This window comes from Rhinoraja longicauda, chromosome 39, assembly GCF_053455715.1.
Source record: "Rhinoraja longicauda isolate Sanriku21f chromosome 39, sRhiLon1.1, whole genome shotgun sequence".
NCBI lineage: Eukaryota > Metazoa > Chordata > Chondrichthyes > Rajiformes > Arhynchobatidae > Rhinoraja > Rhinoraja longicauda.
The window spans coordinates 14,953,963-14,978,967 of record NC_135991.1 but is presented as its reverse complement, the minus strand read 5'-3'; positions in this window follow the sequence as shown (position 1 = coordinate 14,978,967).

The following is a 25,005-nucleotide window of genomic DNA, read 5'->3' as shown; positions in this document are numbered from 1 at the left end:
GTTCGTCTTGTCGCATTTATAGTCTATTCTAGTGTATTATAGCGTGTATTATATTTTATTATGTGTTCTATTGTTATTTTGTGTGTTACAGTAGATTAAAGTATGTTATAGTGTGTAGTAGTGTATTAAGTTCTGTTTCACGTTGCCATAGTGTGTGTATTATGTTAGTGTGTAATTGCACAATTTAGTATTTAACAGTGCCCGTTTTAGGGTATTATAGTATATTATCGTGTTGTAGTGTATTGTAATGTGTTTTCGTGTATGATAGTGTGTTATAGTGGGTTACATTGTGTTTCAGCGTGTTTTAGTGCAGAAGAGTGTGTCGTTATGTAAACAATGTATTAAAGTATGTTAAAGCTTTAATACATAGCACTTTAACGCAATGTATAATAAATGATGACTATAATACGCTGTAACACTATAAACGACATACTAAACAACCTATAACATACTTTAAGACTATAATACAATGGAACACACTGTACCTTAACCTGGAACCCAATACAATACTACTGTACATTATAATGCATTTTCTAATGCGTTATAATGTAACATAGTGTTAAGGTGTATTGCTGTGTGACAACGCGGATGCTATAATGCGCTAAAATGTCCCAGTGTATTATAGTGTGTATTATATTTTATTATGTGTTCTAGTTAATTTGTGTGTTACAATAGATTAAAGTATGTTATTGTGTGTAATAGTGTATAGTATCCGTGTTAAAGTGTATTACGTTGTGTTTCACGTTGCCATAGTGTGCTATCGTTATGTTATAGTGTGTAATTGCGTAATTTAGTATTTACTAGTGTATCTTGTGTGTGTTAAGGTGTATTGCTGTGTGACAACGCGGATGCTATAAAGCGCTAAAATGTTTTGTGGTGCGTTATAGTGTATTTTAGTGTAATAGTGTAGTACAGTTTGTATTATCGTATTCTGGGGTATTACAGTTCGTTTTATCGCATTCTAGTGTATTATAGTTTACTTTAGTGGACTCTACTGTCCCAATGTATTATAGCGTGTATTATATTTTATTTTGTGCTCTAGTGTTATTTTGTGTGTTACAGTAGATTAAAGTATGTTATAGTGTGTAATAGTGTATAGTATCCGTGATAAAGTGTATTACGTTGTGTTTGACTTTGCCATAGTGTGTGTATTATGCTATCGTATGTTATAGTGTGTAATTGCGTAATTTAGTATTTACTAGTGTATCTTGTGTGTGTCAGTGCTCTAGAGTCCGTTTTAGGGTATTATATTATATTATCGTGTTGTAGTGCATTGTAATGTGTTTTCGTGTATGATAGTGTGTTACATTGTGTTTCAGCGTGGTTTAGTGCAGAAGAGTGTATCGTTATTTAAAACAGTGTATTAAAGTATGTTAAAGTATGTTAGGGCTATACCATAGCACTTTCACGCAATAACCTGGAACCCACTACAATACCACAGTACATTATAATGCATTTTCTAATGCGTTATAATGTTACATAGTGTTAAGGTGTATTGCTGTGTGACAACGCGGATGCTATAATGCGCTCAAATGTCCCAGTGTATTATAGTGTGTATTATATTTTATTATGTGTTCTGGTTATTTTGTGTGTTACTGTGTGTAAAAGTGTATAGTATCCGTGTTAAAGTGTATTACGTTGTGTTTCACGTTGCCATAGTGTGCTATCGTTATGTTATAGTGTGTAATTGCGTAATTTAGTATTTACTTGTGTATCTTGTGTGTGTTAAGGTGTATTGCTGTGTGACAACGCGGATGCTATAATGCGCTAAAATATTTTGTGTAATTGCGTTAGAGTGTTATAGTGTGTCATGTTATGAAAACAGTGTATTAAAGTATGTTAAAGTATGTTAGGGCTATACCATAGCACTTTGACGTAATCTATAATAAGTTATGACTATAATACGCTGTAACACTGTAAACGACATACTAAACAGCCTATAACATACTTTAAGACTATAATACAATGGAATACACTATAACATAACTTGGAACACAGTATAACCCACTACAATACTACAGTAACATAGTGTTATGGTGTGACAACGCGGATGATATAATATGCTAAATGTTTTGTGGTGCGTTATAGTGTATTTTAGTGTAATAGTGTATTACAGTTTGTATTATCGTATTCTGGGGTATTGCAGTTCGTCTTGTCTCATTTATAGTCTATTCTAGTGTATTATAGTTTACTTTAGTGGAATATACTGTCTTCCAGTGTATCGTTATGCGTGTTTTAGTGCAGAAGAGTGTATGTTAGGGTTATACCATAGCACCTTAACGCAATGTATAATAAATGATGACTATAATACGCTGTAACACTATAAACGACATACTAAACAACTTATAACATACTTTAAGACTATAATACAATGGAACACACTGTAACTTAACCTGGAACCCACTACATTATAATGCATTTTCTAATGCGTTTTCTAATGCGTTATAATGTAACATAGTGTTAAGGTGTATTGCTGTGTGACAACGCGGATGCTATAATGGCAGCGTGTACACGGGGACGGGATGTACTCGGGGACGGGGCAACGTGTACACGGGGACCGGGAGTACACGGGGACGGGGTGTACACGCTGCTCCGTCCCCGTGAACAACCCGTCCCCGTGTACACCCCGTCCGCGTGTACACGTAGCACCGTGCAGGTGTACACCCCGTCCCTGTGTACAAGATTAAAGTATGTTATAGTGTGTAATAGTGTATAGTATCCGTGTTAAAGTGTATTACGTTGTGTTTGACGTTCCCATAGTGTGCTATCGTTATGTTATAGTGTGTAATTGCGTAATTTAGTACTTTAACGCAATCTATAATAAGTTATGGCTATAATACGCTGTAACACTATAAACGACATACTAAACAACCTATAACATACTTTAAGACTATAATACAATGGAACACACTATAACATAAACTGGAACACAGTATAACCCACTACAATACTACAGTAACATAGTGTTATGGTGTGACAACGCGAATGATATAATACGCTAAATGTTTTGTGGTGCGTTATAGTGTATTTTAGTGTAATAGTGTATTACAGTTTTGTATTATCGTATTTTGGGGTATTACAGTTCGTCTTGTCGCATTTATAGTCTATTCTAGTGTATTATAGCGTGTATTATATTTTATTATGTGTTCTAGTGTTATTTTGTGTGTTACAGTAGATTAAAGTATGTTATAGTGTGTAGTAGTGTATTAAGTTCTGTTTCACGTTGCCATAGTGTGTGTATTATGTTAGTGTGTAATTGCACAATTTAGTATTTAACAGTGCCCGTTTTAGGGTATTATAGTATATTATCGTGTTGTAGTGTATTGTAATGTGTTTTCGTGTATGATAGTGTGTTATAGTGGGTTAAATTGTGTTTCAGCGTGTTTTAGTGCAGAAGAGTGTGTCGTTATGTAAACAATGTATTAAAGTATGTTAAAGCTTTAATACATAGCACTTTAACGCAATGTATAATAAATGATGACTATAATACGCTGTAACACTATAAACGACATACTAAACAACCTATAACATACTTTAAGACTATAATACAATGGAACACACTGTACCTTAACCTGGAACCCAATACAATACTACTGTACATTATAATGCATTTTCTAATGCGTTATAATGTAACATAGTGTTAAGGTGTATTGCTGTGTGACAACGCGGATGCTATAATGCGCTAAAATGTCCCAGTGTATTATAGTGTGTATTATATTTTATTATGTGTTCTAGTTAATTTGTGTGTTACAATAGATTAAAGTATGTTATTGTGTGTAATAGTGTATAGTATCCGTGTTAAAGTGTATTACGTTGTGTTTCACGTTGCCATAGTGTGCTATCGTTATGTTATAGTGTGTAATTGCGTAATTTAGTATTTACTAGTGTATCTTGTGTGTGTTAAGGTGTATTGCTGTGTGACAACGCGGATGCTATAAAGCGCTAAAATGTTTTGTGGTGCGTTATAGTGTATTTTAGTGTAATAGTGTAGTACAGTTTGTATTATCGTATTCTGGGGTATTACAGTTCGTTTTATCGCATTCTAGTGTATTATAGTTTACTTTAGTGGACTCTACTGTCCCAATGTATTATAGCGTGTATTATATTTTATTTTGTGCTCTAGTGTTATTTTGTGTGTTACAGTAGATTAAAGTATGTTATAGTGTGTAATAGTGTATAGTATCCGTGATAAAGTGTATTACGTTGTGTTTGACTTTGCCATAGTGTGTGTATTATGCTATCGTATGTTATAGTGTGTAATTGCGTAATTTAGTATTTACTAGTGTATCTTGTGTGTGTCAGTGCTCTAGAGTCCGTTTTAGGGTATTATATTATATTATCGTGTTGTAGTGCATTGTAATGTGTTTTCGTGTATGATAGTGTGTTACATTGTGTTTCAGCGTGGTTTAGTGCAGAAGAGTGTATCGTTATTTAAAACAGTGTATTAAAGTATGTTAAAGTATGTTAGGGCTATACCATAGCACTTTCACGCAATAACCTGGAACCCACTACAATACCACAGTACATTATAATGCATTTTCTAATGCGTTATAATGTTACATAGTGTTAAGGTGTATTGCTGTGTGACAACGCGGATGCTATAATGCGCTCAAATGTCCCAGTGTATTATAGTGTGTATTATATTTTATTATGTGTTCTGGTTATTTTGTGTGTTACTGTGTGTAAAAGTGTATAGTATCCGTGTTAAAGTGTATTACGTTGTGTTTCACGTTGCCATAGTGTGCTATCGTTATGTTATAGTGTGTAATTGCGTAATTTAGTATTTACTTGTGTATCTTGTGTGTGTTAAGGTGTATTGCTGTGTGACAACGCGGATGCTATAATGCGCTAAAATATTTTGTGTAATTGCGTTAGAGTGTTATAGTGTGTCATGTTATGAAAACAGTGTATTAAAGTATGTTAAAGTATGTTAGGGCTATACCATAGCACTTTGACGTAATCTATAATAAGTTATGACTATAATACGCTGTAACACTGTAAACGACATACTAAACAGCCTATAACATACTTTAAGACTATAATACAATGGAATACACTATAACATAACTTGGAACACAGTATAACCCACTACAATACTACAGTAACATAGTGTTATGGTGTGACAACGCGGATGATATAATATGCTAAATGTTTTGTGGTGCGTTATAGTGTATTTTAGTGTAATAGTGTATTACAGTTTGTATTATCGTATTCTGGGGTATTGCAGTTCGTCTTGTCTCATTTATAGTCTATTCTAGTGTATTATAGTTTACTTTAGTGGAATATACTGTCTTCCAGTGTATCGTTATGCGTGTTTTAGTGCAGAAGAGTGTATTAAAGTATGTTAGGGTTATACCATAGCACCTTAACGCAATGTATAATAAATGATGACTATAATACGCTGTAACACTATAAACGACATACTAAACAACTTATAACATACTTTAAGACTATAATACAATGGAACACACTGTAACTTAACCTGGAACCCACTACATTATAATGCATTTTCTAATGCGTTTTCTAATGCGTTATAATGTAACATAGTGTTAAGGTGTATTGCTGTGTGACAACGCGGATGCTATAATGGCAGCGTGTACACGGGGACGGGGTGTACTCGGGGATGGGGCATCGTGTACACTGGGACGTGGCTGCGTGTACACGGGGACGGGATGTACTCGGGGACGGGGCAACGTGTACACGGGGACCGGGAGTACACGGGGACGGGGTGTACACGCTGCTCCGTCCCCGTGAACAACCCGTCCCCGTGTACACCCCGTCCGCGTGTACACGTAGCACCGTGCAGGTGTACACCCCGTCCCTGTGTACAAGATTAAAGTATGTTATAGTGTGTAATAGTGTATAGTATCCGTGTTAAAGTGTATTACGTTGTGTTTGACGTTCCCATAGTGTGCTATCGTTATGTTATAGTGTGTAATTGCGTAATTTAGTACTTTAACGCAATCTATAATAAGTTATGACTATAATACGCTGTAACACTATAAACGACATACTAAACAACCTATAACATACTTTAAGACTATAATACAATGGAACACACTATAACATAAACTGGAACACAGTATAACCCACTACAATACTACAGTAACATAGTGTTATGGTGTGACAACGCGAATGATATAATACGCTAAATGTTTTGTGGTGCGTTATAGTGTATTTTAGTGTAATAGTGTATTACAGTTTTGTATTATCGTATTTTGGGGTATTACAGTTCGTCTTGTCGCATTTATAGTCTATTCTAGTGTATTATAGCGTGTATTATATTTTATTATGTGTTCTAGTGTTATTTTGTGTGTTACAGTAGATTAAAGTATGTTATAGTGTGTAGTAGTGTATTAAGTTCTGTTTCACGTTGCCATAGTGTGTGTATTATGTTAGTGTGTAATTGCACAATTTAGTATTTAACAGTGCCCGTTTTAGGGTATTATAGTATATTATCGTGTTGTAGTGTATTGTAATGTGTTTTCGTGTATGATAGTGTGTTATAGTGGGTTACATTGTGTTTCAGCGTGTTTTAGTGCAGAAGAGTGTGTCGTTATGTAAACAATGTATTAAAGTATGTTAAAGCTTTAATACATAGCACTTTAACGCAATGTATAATAAATGATGACTATAATACGCTGTAACACTATAAACGACATACTAAACAACCTATAACATACTTTAAGACTATAATACAATGGAACACACTGTACCTTAACCTGGAACCCAATACAATACTACTGTACATTATAATGCATTTTCTAATGCGTTATAATGTAACATAGTGTTAAGGTGTATTGCTGTGTGACAACGCGGATGCTATAATGCGCTAAAATGTCCCAGTGTATTATAGTGTGTATTATATTTTATTATGTGTTCTAGTTAATTTGTGTGTTACAATAGATTAAAGTATGTTATTGTGTGTAATAGTGTATAGTATCCGTGTTAAAGTGTATTACGTTGTGTTTCACGTTGCCATAGTGTGCTATCGTTATGTTATAGTGTGTAATTGCGTAATTTAGTATTTACTAGTGTATCTTGTGTGTGTTAAGGTGTATTGCTGTGTGACAACGCGGATGCTATAAAGCGCTAAAATGTTTTGTGGTGCGTTATAGTGTATTTTAGTGTAATAGTGTATTACATTTTGTATTATCGTATTCTGGGGTATTGCAGTTCGTCTTATCGCATTTATAGGCTATTCTAGGTTATTATAGTTTACTTTAGTGGACTCTACTGTCCCAATGTATTATAGCGTGTATTATATTTTATTTTGTGCTCTAGTGTTATTTTGTGTGTTACAGTAGATTAAAGTATGTAATAGTGTGTAATAGTGTATAGTATCCGTGTTAAAGTGTATTACGTTGTGTTTGACGTTGCCATAGTGTGTGTATTATGCTATCGTATGTTATAGTGTGTAATTGCGTAATTTAGTATTTACTAGTGTATCTTGTGTGTGTCAGTGCTCTAGAGTCCGTTTTAGGGTATTATAGTATATTATCGTGTTGTAGTGCATTGTAATGTGTTTTCGTGTATGATAGTGTGTTATAGTGGGTTACATTGTGTTTCAGCGTGGTTTAGTGCAGAAGAGTGTTATAGTGTGTCATGTTATGAAAACAGTGTATTAAAGTATGTTAAAGTATGTTAGGGTATACCATAGCACTTTGACGTAATCTATAATAAGTTATGACTATAATACGCTGTAACACTATAAACGACATACTAAACAGCCTATAACATACTTTAAGACTATAATACAATGGAACACACTATAACATAACTTGGAACACAGTATAACCCACTACAATTCTACAGTAACATAGTGTTATGGTGTGACAACGCGGATGATATAATATGCTAAATGTTTTGTGGTGCGTTATAGTGTATTTTAGTGTAATAGTGTATTACAGTTTGTATTATCGTATTCTGGGGTATTGCAGTTCGTCTTGTCTCATTTATAGTCTATTCTAGTGTATTATAGTTTACTTTAGTGGAATATACTGTCTTCCAGTGTATCGTTATGCGTGTTTTAGTGCAGAAGAGTGTATTAAAGTATGTTAGGGTTATACCATAGCACTTTAACGCAATGTATAATAAATGATGACTATAATACGCTGTAACACTATAAACGACATACTAAACAACTTATAACATACTTTAAGACTATAATACAATGGAACACACTGTAACTTAACCTGGAACCCACTACAATACTACAGTACATTATAATGCATTTTCTAATGCGTTATAATGTAACATAGTGTTAAGGTGTATTGCTGTGTGACAACGCGGATGCTATAATGCGCTAAAATGTCCCAGTGTATTATAGTGTGTATTATATTTTATTATGTGTTCTAGTTATTTTGTGTGTTACAATAGATTAAAGTATGTTATTGTGTGTAATAGTGTATAGTATCCGTTGTGTTTCACGTTGCCATAGTTGTGTTTCACGTTGCCATAGTGTGCTATCGTTATGTTATAGTGTGTAATTGAGTAATTTAGTATTTACTAGTGTAGCTTGTGTGTGTTAAGGTGTATTGCTGTGTGACAACGCGGATGCTATAATGCGCTAAAATGTTTTGTGGTGCGTTATAGTGTATTTGAGTGTAATAGTGTAGTACAGTTTGTATTATCGTATGCTGGGGTATTACAGTTCGTCTTATCGCATTTATAGGCTATTCTAGTGTATTATAGTTGACTTTAGTGGACTCTACTGTCCCAATGTATTATAGCGTGTATTATATTTTATTTTGTGCTCTAGTGTTATTTTGTGTGTTACAGTAGATTAAAGTATGTTATAGTGTGTAATAGTGTATAGTATCCGTGATAAAGTGTATTACGTTGTGTTTCACTTTGCCATAGTGTGTGTATTATGCTATCGTATGTTATAGTGTGTAATTGCGTAATTTAGTATTTCCTAGTGTATCTTGTGTGTGTCAGTGCTCTAGAGTCCGTTTTAGGGTATTATATTATATTATCTTGTTGTAGTGCATTGTAATGTGTTTTCGTGTATGATAGTGTGTTATAGTGGGTTACATTGTGTTTCAGCGTGGTTTAGTGCAGAAGAGTGTTATAGTGTGTCATGTTATGTAAACAGTGTATTAAAGTATGTTAAAGTACTTTAACGCAATCTATAATAAGTTATGACTATAATACGCTGTAACACTATAAACGACATACTAAACAACCTATAACATATTTTAAGACTATAATACAATGGAACACACTATAACATAACCTGGAACACAGTATAACCCACTACAATACTACAGTACATTATAACGCATTATCTAATGCGTTATAATGTAACATGAGGATGGCAGCAAATGTTGTCATAGAGTCATAGAATCATAGAGTCATACATTGTGAAAGCAGGGCCTTCGTCCAACTTGCCAACACCAACCAACATGTCTTACATACATGTCTTTTGCATGTATTTTGCAAAGACATGCGACTCCTATAGTTGCTGGGACTCTGCGAGTGTCATGAATCACCCGGTGCGGATGACGACGCTGGGATGGGTGAGGAGGGGGGCACGGGTCTGCTCCTGAGCAGAGACACTGTATAAGCATGCAAGGCATATAAAACAGACATGCATGAGTCGATGGACGAGTCCATATGCCAGGAATTTGCGGCTAACCTGGATGAATAAGCCTCAGTTGTCGCAGACTTGGATTGAGGATCGTGTACCAAAAAAGGCGATAGCTGGTTTCAACAGAAACTACGGACAAACCGCGAGTTCGACTCCCACGTGACATTCACGTTGAAGTCAAATGATCCCGAGCGGTACAAGATATCTACTTACGCTCTTCGCAGAGTTTCTAAGAATGCCAAGACGGAATTGCGGACAATGATGGAGTCCCGGGACAACTACACAAATGTCGGTAGTTTGGGGCAAGGCTTGCAAGTCGTCAAGTCAAGTCAAGTTTATTTGTCACATACATATACAAGATGTGCAGTGAAATGAAAGTGGCAACGCCTGCGGATTGTGCTAAACTACAAAACAGAATAGAAAAAAAAATGAACACAAAAAATAAATTAATACAGTAAATTAAATTAAATTAGTCCCTGGTGATAATAGTTAACAGTACTGATGGCTGAGGCAATTTAGAGTCTCTCTGAAGATCCTTCAGTGCTTCTACTCTGGGGATGTAGGAAGCATCTTGTCCGGGAACATCACAATCTGGTTTGGGAACAGCTCTGCCCAGGATAGGAAGGCTCTTCTGAACGCACTATGGGAATTACACTCGCCCCCCTGCAGGACCTATACAGCAGGAGGTGCAGATCCAGAGCCAGCAACATTATGGGGAACCCCTACCACCCCAGCAACGGACAGTTCCAGCTGCTACTGGCCAGACAAACGCCTCCGCTGTCACGCTGTGAAAACAGAGAGGATGAGACGGAGCCTCAACACTAACACTATCCTACACATGGGACAATTTAATAATATACCGAGGCCATTTAACCGACGAATCTGCACGTCTTTGGAATATGGAAGGAATCCGGTGCACTCATCGTAAATACACATAGTGACGGGGAAAACATACAAACTCCACACGCGGCCGCACACGAGGTCAGGATCGAACCCGGATATCTGGTACTGTAAAGCATCAACACTAACACTGTGTCGTTGTGTCGCCACTGGCTACTGCAAAGCCTCAGTGGATCATATTCCCCGCTGATATGGTGGTATTTGCTCCCATTCTGCTCTTCCTGCTGACGTGCGACCGCCAGAGTAGAAGGCAAATGTGTGAAACTCCTTGCAGTTGATGCAGGTTGTTGCCATGATAATGCAGGCGGTCTGGACTGAAAAATAACTGAACACGGAATCCAATTGAACATTACCTAAGCCCCAAGATTCAGTATCCACAACCCTTCCCCCAAATCATTAACAATCGTTCTCCCATTCCAATCCAACTTCACCCGTTCCTACAATCATCTCCTCACTCTTTCCCGCTCCCTACACCCTCCACTCCAAACTCTCACTCATCAACCCCCAGAAAGCTTTCCCACACCCCTACCCTCCAACCTCTCTCTTACCCCTTCCACCAACATCCTCACCTCCCCCAAAACCACCCTTTCTCCAAACCCTCTCCCTCACCCTTCTCTCAAGGTTCTCCCTCTTCCCATTTCCCCAAACATTCCCTCAACCCCGACCACCACAAAATCACTCCTCCACCAATCCTTCACATCAACATCTCCCCCACTGTCTCTTCACTAAAGCCTTTCATATCCCTCCTCCAACCTCACCCATTTCCTTCTCCTAACGCTCTTCCTCACCCCTCCAACTCCTCGCCTCACCGTTCCCCAAATACCTCCTCAAGCCTTCCCCCAAAACCTCCCGCTTCTACCTATCGTCCTCACTACATCACCTCCGGCCATTCCCTCAGCCCGCCAAGGCCTTCTGGATCTCGCGGTTGCAAAGCACTTACTCCCCTTCCATTCCCATACTGCCCCTTCTGTCCTGGGCCTTATCAATTACCAGAATGAATCCACACGTAATAAGGAGGAACAGCACTTCATATTTTGCTTGGATAGCTGACAACGCAACAGTATTACTTTGAATTCTCCAATCTTCGGTAACTTCTAAAAGCGCCTCCCTTTCCCTTCCTAATCCTTTGCCCACCAACACCACCCCTGCCTTTCGTCTTTCCACCACTCCATTACCCTGGCCCTTGGCTGAGCCAACACCAGTTTCTCCCGCCCCCGCCTCAATGATGGTCTGCTAACTAGCTTCACAGTCCGTAACTATGTTCAACAATTTGCTTATCAGTGAAACCCCTCGCTTGAGGTAATCCGATACCAGCCTTGATTTGTCTTGTATTTTCCCTGCTCTCTCTACTGCAATGTCTAAAGAAGAATCCCGCCCCGAAATATCAGCTATCCATTTTCACCAGTTATCATATCATATCATATCATATCATATATATATATACAGTGCGGAAACAGGCCATTTCGGCCCACCAAGTCCGCGCCGTCCAGCGATCCCCGCACACTAACACTATTAACACTATCCTACACACTAGGGACAATTTTTTTTACATTTACCCAGCCAATTTACCTACATACCTGTACGTCTTTGGAGTTGGTGTCTTTCCGTTGAGTTACCCCAGCATTGCATGTCTGTCTCAGCCACCGCAATATTGTCATGTTCATAAGGGGTAGGAGCAGAATTAGGCTCTTCGGCCCACCTTGTCTACTACGCCATTCAATCCTGGCTGATCTATCTCTCCCTCCTTACCCTATTTTCATGCCTGCTCCTCATAACCTCTGACACCCATATTAATCAAGAATCTATCGATCGCTGCCTTAAAGATATCCACTAACTTTGCCTCCACAGCCTTCTATGGCAAATAATTCCGCAGATTCACCACCGTCTGACTAAAGAAATCCTCTATCTCATGTCCACACTATATATGTATATATATATAGAGAGAGAGAGACCCTGCTTTCTCTACAGAACTCCCACTTAACCTATTTCCGTATTATAGACAATAGACAATAGACAATAGGTGCAGCAGGAGGCCATTCGGCCCTTCGAGCCAGCACCGCAATTCAATGTAGTCATGGCTGATCATTCTCAATCAGTAACCCGTTCCTGCCTTCTCCCCATACCCCTGACTCCGCTATCCGTAAGAGCTCTATCTAGCTCTCTCTTGAATGCATTCAGAAAATTGGCCTCCACTGCCTTCTGAGGCAGATAATTCCACAGATTCACAACTCTCTGACTGAAAAAGTTCTTTCTCGTCTCAGTTCTAAGTGGCCTACCCCATATTCTTAAACTCTGGCCCCTTGTTCTGGACTCCCCCAATATTGGGAACATGTTTCCTGCCTCTAACGTGTCCAACACCTTAATAATCTTATACGTTTCGATAAGATCTCTCATCCTTCTAAATTCCAGTGTATACAAGCCTAGTCGCTCCAGTCTTTCAACATATGATAGTCCCGCCATTCCGGGAACTAACCTGGTAAACCTACGCTGCACGCACTCAATAGCAAGAATATCCTTCCTCAAATTTGGAGACCAAAACTGCACACAGTACTCCAGGTGCGGTCTCACTAGGGCCCTGACAAAACTGCAGAAGGACCTCTTTGCTCCTATACTCAACTCCTCTTGTTATGAAGGCCAACAGTCCATTGGCTTTCTTCACTGCCTGCTGTACCTGCATGCTTCCTTTCAGTGACTGATGCACTAGGACACCCAGATCTCGTTGAACGTCCCCTGTTCCTAACTTGACACCATTCAGATAATACTCTGCCTTCCTATTTTTACCACCAAAGTGGATAACCTCACACTCATCCACATTAAACTGCATCTGCCATGCATCCGCCCGCTCACACAACCTGTCCAAGTCACCCTGCAACCTCACTCCAATCCCAGTTATGGACCCCAGCTACTTTAACCAAGGGTACTATTTACCCCCTCCCGTTATGTACATTAGCTTTAAATATCCCCAAAGCCAGAGCTACCCAGCCACCTGTATAAAGTCCTCTGCCCAACCTCTGGATAGCCCAATTGTTGGAATGGAACCGGTTATTGGTGTGCCGTGGTAGAAATCCAGAACACTGTAAGCTGCGTTACGACAAAGGAGACATTCCGGTGCAGGCAACACCTTGGCAACGGGGTGACCACTTGCCATAACTGTTAGAAATATTTTCCCAACAAACGACAGTCACAGCAATTTAGATCCAACTGAATGTTTTAATACATGCACAGAGTACAGGAGTCTGAACAAGTCTCTCTAACGCTGCAGTGCCCCTCTCATTTCTTTATACCATGGAGTAAACAAAGATGTATTGAACACAACTTAATCCCATCATGCAAGTATGTAACACAACTTAATCATCATGCAGGTATGCAACACAACTTAATCATCATGCAGGTATGCAAAGTACAACTTAATCAATCTGATCATGCAGGTATGCAAAGTACAAAACTACAGTTAGCACCTAATAGAAGTGAGCAAAGTCCACGAACAAGCATCTGCTTGTCCATACATTATTCTTAAAGGTACAGTCCCCGATAACTATAGGAATGAATTTTTAAAATATATATATCATTTTCCTCCTGTTTATACAATTATCCAACAATTTATTAACAATTTCTAAAAATTCCCCCGTCCCGAACGCCTCCCCGGTTCCATCACAACATTGCACTTTCTTTTGACTTTATGCAATCTATTCATCCGCGGGGGTCCGTTCAGGCCATGAAGGTATCCCTTAAGTCAATGTCCACTTCTTCTTCCTCAATCCCTTTCTGAGGAACCAATTCGTACATCATCTGCATTTTCTTGGTAAGGGCTGTTTCTATTTGTCTTTGAGACAACCCTCGAACACAGGGAATTATACAGCATCCTAATCCGGCTAACATTCCTGTAATCACTATGAAGGGTGTTAGTGCAGAAATGACAATATTTTTCCATTTCCCGAACCAGTTCTCAAGGAACCTTGTCCATGAAATGTCTACCCCGGAGTTCTCGCCCAGCTCCTCCGCCAGCGATGTTAACCCAGCCAAAGCCCTGGAGACTGAGCCGTCCGGGGCAGTATTATTTGGAATGAAGGTGCAGCATGATGAGCCAAACATGACGCACACGCATCCTCTATCTGCTAGTAACATGTCTAAGGCCATCCGATTTTGCCAGGCCATTATGCTAGTTTGGTCCAATTGTTCGGCTATGCCTTTTATGGCGTCTCTTGTATAGTTAATGAACCGCTGTTGATTGTAATACAGATAATTGATGCAGTCTACATTCTTACTAGTGGTTGACCACCAGAAAAAGACTGACTCAACCCCAGCGGCTATCTGATTTCGGGCCTTGAACTCATCTGGGACCCCCCTAGGGATCCCGAATTCATCAATGTAGATGTGTGCGTCGAATGATCCCTTAATTAATTCCCGCTTTACTCTTTTTCCTGATTCCATCCTTCCCGGGTCCTCTCTCCCCTTGCCCCTCCTTAGGGTTACTAGGGTGAAGGGCATTATCAGCTGGGTCATTGTGCACGTCCCCTTCCAGTCCTTGGGTAACTTTGCTCTTAATACTCTACCTTCACAGTACCACCATGCATCTGCTCTCCCAACTTCTTGTCGGGTCAGAAGTGTGACGTCTAATCCCAGCAGAGGACTTGGCCCCGTAGTTGGTCCGACTCCGGAAACCTCTACCGTAGCTACACAGTTCCCCACGTTGCCCAATTCCTTTCCTTCTTTACTCCACCTAGAGAAGCAATTAAATCCTCCCCCTGTAGGGATGGTGAATGGTGGTGGGACCATGTATTTCAGTACTGCCGGGAACAGGTAATGTAGGTCTGAGCAGTTTTTATTTGTTGGTGCTTCCTTCCCCGTGAACAGGGACAGCATGCATGTGACCCCTCCTGGCGAGTTGTTAAAATTCAGAGGGAATGGGGTGGGGATGAGTTGTGGTTTGGCCGACGCACAGGCATAGCAATCACTTTGTCCCAATGTTTTTGCCGTGTACCTCATCCATTCCAGTCAGGCATTTTCGTCTGCGTATCCCGTTTCTACCTCCAAGGATTTTTTTAGGTCTTTTATTGGAATTATTTTTATAATCCTCCCTTCAGGTCCTTTTGGTTTCGGGGTGGGCGTGACCCCTGTCTTACTCCCTTTCCCGACTTCTATTCTGAATTTGCAACATGGATCCTGCATCCTTGCATCTACACAAAGGAAGTAGTTGCCTACGTCCTGTTGTTTAGGCTTCTTTATTGTCACGATGGTTTTCCAATTCTTTCGATGGAGGGGTGTGGAGGCTACCACCAGGGACCATCTGCTTTGTAAGTCTGTTCCGTCAGACATTCCCCACCCTTGGTAGCCCCCATTGAGAGAGTGTTGGAAAACCTGACCCCAGGTGCGGCACGGGGCTCTGCACACGTATGTTCCATCGGCGCCATAGGCTCTTTCGGCACACCACATTCCGGGGTACTCTTTACATGGGTCAATATGGAAGGTGCCTGTTTCATCTTCCTTAAGTTTTATAACGTAATCCCATCCATTTACAACCATACAAAGACTAATCGTCCAAATCCATTTTATGATTGATTTTTTCATTTTCTTTTTCTGGTTATGACAAGTTACTCGGGTTTTAGTCCTTACTGGGCCCTGGTAGACCGTCAGCCGTCACTAATTCCCTTGTTCCCTTTCGTTCTCAGAGTTTACCTTCATTCGTTTACAATGTGTTATGTGTACCCACGTTGGTCTTTCCGCAATCCTTACGGCCGTTGGTGTGGTGAGCAGAACTTGGTAAGGTCCGTCCCACCGAGGGCTTGACCACCTTTTTCTTTTTATGACCTTGATAAACGCCCAGTCGCCTGGTTTCACAACCTTCTCGAACCCTTGGTTTTCCTGTTCCAGGCTGGCCAGGTTCCTTAACACATGAGATTTGGTTATTAATAACTTTCGCATATAGTCCGCCAGTGTCTCCTCTTCCTGTACTGTTTCGGTTAGTTTCTGGAAGATGGGATATTGGAAGGGTTTCCCATATAATATTTCATATGGGGAGATTCCCCTTACGCTCGGTATTATTCTTATATTTAATAATACGAGGGGTAGGCAGTCTATCCAGGAGAACCCTGTTTCTGCCATGGCCTTTCGCAATTTGCTTTTGATAGTCCCGTTTGTTCTTTCCACCGATCCTGCCGATTGGGGATGGTACGAACAGTGGTGTTTTACCTGTATCTTTAGGGCACTACTTAGTTTTGCTATTATCGCATTGACGAAGTGACTACCATTACCACTATATAACTTTTCAGGGATTCCAAATCGGGGGATGATATCCCTTAGAAGGGCCTTCGCCACTGTCAACGCATCTGCGTTGGCCGTGGGGAAGACCTCTATCCACCTAGAGAAAACGTCAATCACCAGGCAGTACTTTTTCCCTTGTGCAGGACTCAATTCTATGTAGTCCATGTTTAAATTTTGAAAAGGATAATTTTGTTGTGGTGCTTTGCCTGGTGCTTGCTTCAACCCCCCTTGGTGGATTGTATCTGGCACATATCTCGCATGTCTCACAGTATTTCTTTGCAAAATTTGTGAAGCCGTAGGTTTGGAATATTTTGTCCACGATATGTATCATTCCTCCTGTTGAGACATGGGTTACCCCATGGCTCATTAAACATGCATATTTAAATAGTGATTTTGGTAAGATTAGTTTTCCCTCATCATTCCTCCATAGTTCGTCATCCCCTCTTTGTCCTTCTTTTGTCCATTTGCATTTGGCCGGATTCAGCATAGTACATCGCTCGATTGTCAGGTTAGGTTGTGATAGCAGTACAACCATGCAAGAAAGGTGTCTTGCCGGTGAAAGATATGAGATTTGTTGTTGTAACAACAGTACTGCGATTAACAACAGTACTGCGACCGCGTGTGGGACCCGCAGTGTTAAGGTCCTGTACAATACTATGGTGGCGGAGGCTTGCACCGCGAGGGACGCCGCAATAACTGCTTGCAGGCAAGTTGGCAGTGCTTGCGCCACCTGGTCCAGTTTCGTAGAATAGTATGCCACTGGCCTCATCTTTCCCCCGTGTTCTTGTAGCAAGACCGATGTCATATATCCGTTCTTACTGTCCACCGTCTGGACGAATGGTTTCTCTGAATTTGGCAGTGCCAAAACGGTTGAGGAGACTAGCGCCTGCTCGACCCTTTTAAATGCCTGTTCTCCCTCTTCGGTCCACTCAATTATTTCCCTTGCAGCCATAGGTTGGTCATATATCAGTTGCAGCAGTGGAGCTGTCATTTCAGCATAACTTGCGATCCACTGGCGGCAATAGTTGGCCATACCCAAGAACTGCATCATTTTATTTTTTGTATTTGGCCTTGGGGCGGCCAAGATCCCTGACTTACGTTGTCCATCCAGTTCCCGTCCTTCCTGGGATATGTTATGGCCCAGGTACTTGACCTTTTCCTTGCAAATTTGCAGTTTCCTTTTGCTCACTTTGTGTCCATTTTCCGACAGGAACTGTAGAAGACTTAGAGTGTCTTCTATACATTCGTCACGAGTGGGGGAACAGACCAAGATGTCGTCCACATAAAGCAGGATTGTGCTATTGTGAGGGGGGTTGAACCTCTCAAGGTTAGAGCTCATGGCCATGGAGAATATGGTGGGACTTTCGGTGTACCCTTGTGGCAGTCTGGTGTATGTCTATCTTTTTCTGTCAAATGTAAATGCGAACCAGTACTGGCATTCTGGGTGTACCGGAATGGAGAAGAAGGCGTTAGCCAGGTCGATGACGGTGAAGAACTGGTGTTTGGGATGTATGTCGTTTAGCAGGGTGCTAGGATCTGGGACGCATGGAGCTCTCGGTATTACTGCCTTGTTGACTGCTTGCAAGTCCTGTACCATCCTCCATGTATTGGAGGGGGCGGCCTTTCGTACTGGGAACATGGGGGTATTACACGGGGATTCCTTGCAGGGAATCAGTACGCCTTTCTCTCGCAAGGCTTCGAATATGGGTCTGATCCCCTCGATAGCCTCCTTTCGGAGAGGGTATTGTCTCTGGTAGGGGCGGTAGGATGATCGGGGGGTGACCTTTACTGGTTCAATTCCCCTGATTAGTCCCACATCCGACGGTCCTGCCGACCACAATCCGGCTGGCAGGTCTTATAAAATCTCCTCCTCATCCTCAGTGACATTAAGGATCAATCTTTCTCTCTCCGCGGCCAAATGGACCACCTTCGATCCCCCTGTCCTCCAGTTCAGGGTTCTAGTATAAATACCGCTATCCCTTCCTTTGAACACCTGGCCTCTATCATCGAGTCGTTCCCACTTTTGCTCCACTTCTCCCTTGGCCACCAATTCCCATAAGTGTCGCCACCTGCCCCCTGCTTCTTGGACAGGGAGACATGGGGTCTGGACGGGTATTCCTTGAAGAGCTCGTCATCCTTCTTATCCAAATTGACTGCGACAGCGCAGTTTCCCTTATTGTCCCAATAGAGGTTGGTCAGTGTCATGGCAGAACTAGGGTCCTTCATAAATTTGGTCTCGTATTTTTTATCCGGTCTTGTGGTAGGTTTAAACCATATTGTACATATTTCCCCACTGCTCCTGGTCCATTTTGTGCCATATCTATGGTGTAGTAGTAGTGAGGTTCGCCTACTACTTCCTGGACCAATATATCCGCACTGCCGGGTGCCCATCTGACTGCCCTCATTCCGGACCCGGTCGGCATCACCCCTATTTTTAGTCCTTGCATTACATCTCGTCCCAGCAGGTTGACTGGGCACGTCGCTGATTTGAGGACTTGCTCCTGCCACTGATCTTGGGATAATGGTTCCTTAAAGGTGAGGGGCTCAGTTAAGAACTCGTCATTGGTGTGGCCGGTGGCCGATTTTACGGTGATGGAATCTTTGGAGTACTTGACTCCTGGAGGTTCCTCGTCTTTGGTGATAACAGTCTTGCAAGCCCCACTGTCACACAGGAAAATTAGTTTCTTGCCCTTGGCGAAGAGGGTAATGGTTGGTTTCACAAAGTCCTGTAGACCATGCAAGATACATTCCAGATCCAAGATATTTAAAGTGTTTTCCTGGCTCTCTCTATAGGGTGCCGGCTGTGGATCCTTTATCGATTTCCCCCCCTAGTCAGGATCTACTCTGCTTCTCTGGTTCTTCCTCGTCTTCTGCCCCCCGCTTCGGCTGCGGACATTCTCGGGCCCAATGGCCGATTTTTCAGCAGTTGAAGCAGCCATTTCCCTTGGGAGCTCTGCCACCTCGGCCCCTTCCCCTGCCTCTGCCTCGGCTCCTTCCTTTATACCCCTGTTGGTAGAATACTGAAACGGCAGTCTCTTCTCCCTCTATTACTTCGGCCAGATAAACTTGTTTGGTTGTGGTTTTTCTGCTTTTTGCATTTTTTCCCGCATGTACTGCCCAGTCCTTAAATTCTCTTAACCATCCGGTTCTGTAACCCACCATGTACTTCTTAATGTACGAGCTTATTTCTGACCGCATGCCATTTAATAATTCAATTTTTAGTTGTTGGGCGAATGGTCCGTCATCCACCCACGGGGCGGGCGCCACTATCCCGCTATTTGCCTCAAATACTTGCCTCAATCTGGCAAAATAGTGGCGCATGTCCTCGTCCTTTGTCTGCACACACTCTCTTATTTTATTATAATCAACCATTTTTTGGTAATGCTCCCTTATACGCCCTCCCATAGCTATTCTCCTTTGTTGGTAAACATTATTATCAGGTTCCCATTCGAAATGCGATCCTGCCGCGTTATGGGGGTTCCAATCCCCTTCAATCAAACACCAATCAAAACCGAACATACTTCGCAAGGCTTGCTCATATTCAACACTGTTTAACCGATAACTAACGACCAGGTTTCCAAAATCCCGTTGCCACTTTGTGAAACTCTCTTAGGGGTGCGTTATCCCTTCTACTGCCTTCTTAACATCCTTGAGTGTCCACGGCCGATATACATATACCGGCAGGGCTGCTCCTCCCGGATTAGACATGGCTATCATTGGCAGGATATTTCTCTCCCCTTCGCCCACTTTGTTAAAGGTCGGGTGAGGCGGGCTCATTAGGGCCCCCATTCCCTCTGTTATTTGTTCCATACATGGCCCCAATGGTTTAAAATGAGTTCCTGACCTGGTGACGCTCGGATTCTGTAAACCTGGTATGGGTCCGTGAACTCGGGCCGTTGTGGTCCCAGCTTCGCTCCTTTCTCCCGGTGGCAAGGCCACTCCACCTTCCTGAAAATAGGGAGGGGGGGGGGGCACTCGCCGTCCCGGGGTTTGCCGACAAGGGTGCCGACGCATTTTGAGGCGGCGATGTATAGAAGACCTCGTTGTCTCCTTTCTGTAGGTACGCGTTCGTCGATGGTTTTTTTTTGGTAGGTTGTTCCTTCTCTTTTTCCTTTTCGTCTCTTCGCGATCTGACTTACTGAAGCCACAGACGTGCTTCATGGTAGCCCAACTTGTCCTTATCCTTCTTTCTTTTTGTTGCATCTTTGGCAATAGCAGACATTAATTTACAACAATCATCAACAAGTAACTTACCACTAAAATCATACCTTTTTTTCCACCTCCGCAGGTGTTTGCAAAACTTTTTGCTTCGTAACATTTTGGGTTTGCCGAACCCATGCTCCCCACCTTCCCGTTAGTACTTACTGCTTCCTGTGGTCAAGTCGCACTTGACTCTTGAAGTCCCTGACCGGTCTTACGGCCGCGCCGTTTGTAGAAGTAGTCGCACTACTCTCCGAAGCCCCTGACTTCTGCCTTATGGCCGCGCCGTTTGGAGAAGTAGTCGCACTACTCTCCGAATTTTTGTCCTAGACAATTCCTACACAGGTCAGCGGGGAATCAAACGGTTCGACAAAATCAAATTACTTAACCCGGGGCGGGGCCTTCCTACGGAACATTCAGTTTTATCTCGGTCGTGTCGACTGGACCCCGTCACTCTGTTTCCACCTTCCGTAAATCCTTAAAGTGAGCGCTCTTGGTTTATTGGAAGAAGGCAACAGAGGTATTGGGGCCCCACGTTGGGCGCCAATTATGTTAGAAATATTTTCCCAACAAACGACAGTCACAGCAATTTAGAGCCAACTGAAAGTTTTAATACATGAGAGAGGATTGCACAGATTACAGGAGTCCGAACAAGTCTCTCTAACGCAGCAGTGCCCCCCTCATTTCTTTATACCATGTAGTAAACAAAGATGTATTCAACACAACTTAATCCCATCATGCAAGTATGTAACACAACTTAATCATCATGCAGGTATGCAACACAACTTAATCATCATGCAGGTATGCAAAGTACAACTTAATCAATCTGATCATGCAGGTATGCAAAGTACAAAACTACAGTTAGCACCTAATAGAAGTGAGCAAAGTCTACGAACAAGCATCTGCTTGTCCATACATTATACTTAAAGGTACAGTCCCCGATAACTATAGGAATGAATTTTTAAAATATATATATATCAATAACACCAGCCAAATGTGTTGACGTGGAGAGAGCGTGGCAGACACTCTGTGGTTGGGGAAATAAGACACATCTGGCGATTAACAAAAATACCTTCCCCATTGTACCACGTTTTGGCACAAGAGGTGATTCCTTAGAACCATACATGTACCCGATGATATGTTGGTGGATAGCAACTCCCGGTTCCCCTGTAATGATAACTGGAGTAGCACTGGTCCAACTTCAGGCTCTGACGGAGGAACCCCGGGAGTAGTTTATGCCAAACCCGGATTGTTCCCGATGTTGGGGAAGTCCAGAATAAAGGGTCACATTTTAAGGATAAGGGGGAAGGCTTTTAGGACCTAGAGGAGAAAGTTTTTTTTCACACAGTGAGTGGTGAATCTGTGGAATTCTCTGCCACAGAAGGTAGTTGAGGCCAGTTCATTGGCTGTATTTAAGAGGGAGTTAGATGTGGCCCTTGTTGCTAAAGGGATCAGGGGGTATGGAGAGAAGGCAGGTACGGGATACTGAGTTGGATGATCAGCCATGATCATATTGAATGGTGGTGCAGGCTCGAAGGGCCGTATGGTCTACTCCTGCAACTATTTTCTATGTTTCTATTTTTCTAGTATTTACTGAGTAATGGGATATGGACCAATTTCCAGGTAATGGGAAAAGGGACCCCAGACAAAGTAGCGATAGGAATCCTTACCCCACAACTATACCCTGCCCAGTTCGATGGAGCTTCAGCTTCTCCACCGTTGGCCAAAAAAACCCAAAATGAGGAATTTCTAAGGGATTTTGCGCTAACTGGATGGAACCAGCTGCAATCTGTAATAGTAGAGGTCACTCCGTTTGTCGGGGAATATTGAGCACCATAACTCTAGGTGGGACCGCAGCGGCCATGGCATCCAACAATGGAAATTATCTTGTGTGCGGACTCACCATTCTAGGGAATAAGACAGTGGAGGCTATAAATGAAATAAAGGAGGGCCTGTCAGAACTACGGCTGTTCTCAATGCAGAACCGATACGCACTGGATTATCTGCTGGCTGGGGAAGGAGGTGCCATTGTAAAAGGGAAATGTATTATGGGAATTGTGGACCGAACCGCGAACCTCACGAGAATTGAAGACGACATACAGACTTTCCTGAATGGGATAATTGAGGGTTTGAACTGGGGAGATTGGGGATTTGGCGGACGGTACAATTGGTTTATTAACATTGCCATTTATCTCGGAGTAATTTTGATATGTTTATTCGTGGGGATTGCCATCGTTAAATGTATAATTATTAAGCTTATGCAAGCCACGAAAGGCATTGGAAGCACTCATAAAATGTTGTTACTGCGCATGGGAGAAACTGGAGAAGACCTTCCGATGTTAGAGGACGATTACACTGAAAGTGATGGTAAAGCAAGTGATATCGTGAAAGAGCAGGTTGCCAAGGAATTATTCGAGGAAGAATACAATAGACTTCATCAGAGCTATGAAGATCTTAATTACTGTGTAGCGTAAGGGCTAGGGAATGAGACCCAGCAGAGGAGTAGCAACCAGAGTTGGGTTCAACAAGCCAGCCTGTCGACCCGGAACACCGCTTGGGCCAGGCTCTGGGGGCTTAAAAAGCACCACGAGGTCAGGTATAAACTCGGATGACTATATAACCCGCCTCTGATGAGCCTCTGCTGAGTTTTCGCCCTGATAGTTGTCATAAAATGACAAAAGGGGGGAATGAGGAATAAAGGTAGAATACGAAGTAAGTCTAATTAAGTCAAGGACTAAAAAGATAGCCGTCTGGGTAAAGGTTAATTAGAAACAATTGTCACCGCTGGCTTTGCTATTGTGTGATATATCTCTGTTCGTTAGCTGGAGGTTGTGAAACCATGAATGGTTGAGAAGTGATTAACATTCTAATCACAGAATGATCCAGCAGACACAACAATAGGATGTACGGGTTAGGTCATAACTGGGGACTGGGAAGTGCTTACGGGGCTTTTAGTTGTGATTGGATGAACACGTTGCCATGCCCCTCAATTGTGCCCCCTCAATTCGGTTATTTGGAAACTATATAATCATTTGCCTTGGTATGTATGAGTATGGTCGTCCCAGCCTGTTCCGGAGACCGTGGGCTCTGTCGGAGCAGACTTAGAGGAATCATCGCAGCGCTGCATTAAAGGTTTGAATTGAAGAACAAGCGTTTGGATCAATTATTATTGAACTAGATTGACATAAAGAACCGGAATCGTCACAAGTACACCCAGATCTCTTTGTACTTCCCCATTTCCTAACTGTTCTTTCCACCAAAGTGGATAACCTCACATTTATCCACATTAAACTGCATCTGCCATGCATCTGCCCACTCACACAACCTGTCCAAGTCACCCTGCATCCTCATGGCATCTTTCTCACAGTTCACACTGCCACCCAGCTTTGTGTCATCCGCAAATTAGCTAATGTTTGAACATTAACAATTGAATGGATACCACATAATGCTCCAAATTGAATTAAAAATGCTTGCTTCAAATCTGAGAAAGAGGCAGTTGATAAACGCTGCTGTGCCCTGCCCCAGTGGGAAATATTAGTTCCAGCCGGTGAACACGAAGGATGATTATTCCCTGAATGGTGTAATCTTAGGAATAAGGGGAGGTGCAACGAAACCAAGGCGTCGTTGCATGTCACCCACTTAAACTAGGCATATAGGTACACCAGGCTGCGAAGAAAGCTCATGGCATGTTGGCCTTCATAGCAACAGGATTTGAGTACAGGAGCAAGGAGGTCACACCCGGAGTATTGTGAGCAGTTTTGGTATCCTAATTTGGGGAAGGCCATTCTTGCTATTGCGGGAGTGCAGCGTAACCAGGTTCACCAGGTTAATCCCCGGGATGGCGGTCTGACCTATGATAAAAGAATGAATCGACTGGGCTTAAATTTACTGTAATTTAGAAGGACGAGAGGGGATCGTACAGAAACATGTAAAATTCTTAAGGGATTGGACAGACGAGATGCAGGGGGGGGGGGGGGGGGATGACCATTTTGGGGAGTCCAGAACCAAGATTCACAGTTTAAGAATAAAGGGTAGGCCATATAGGACTGTGA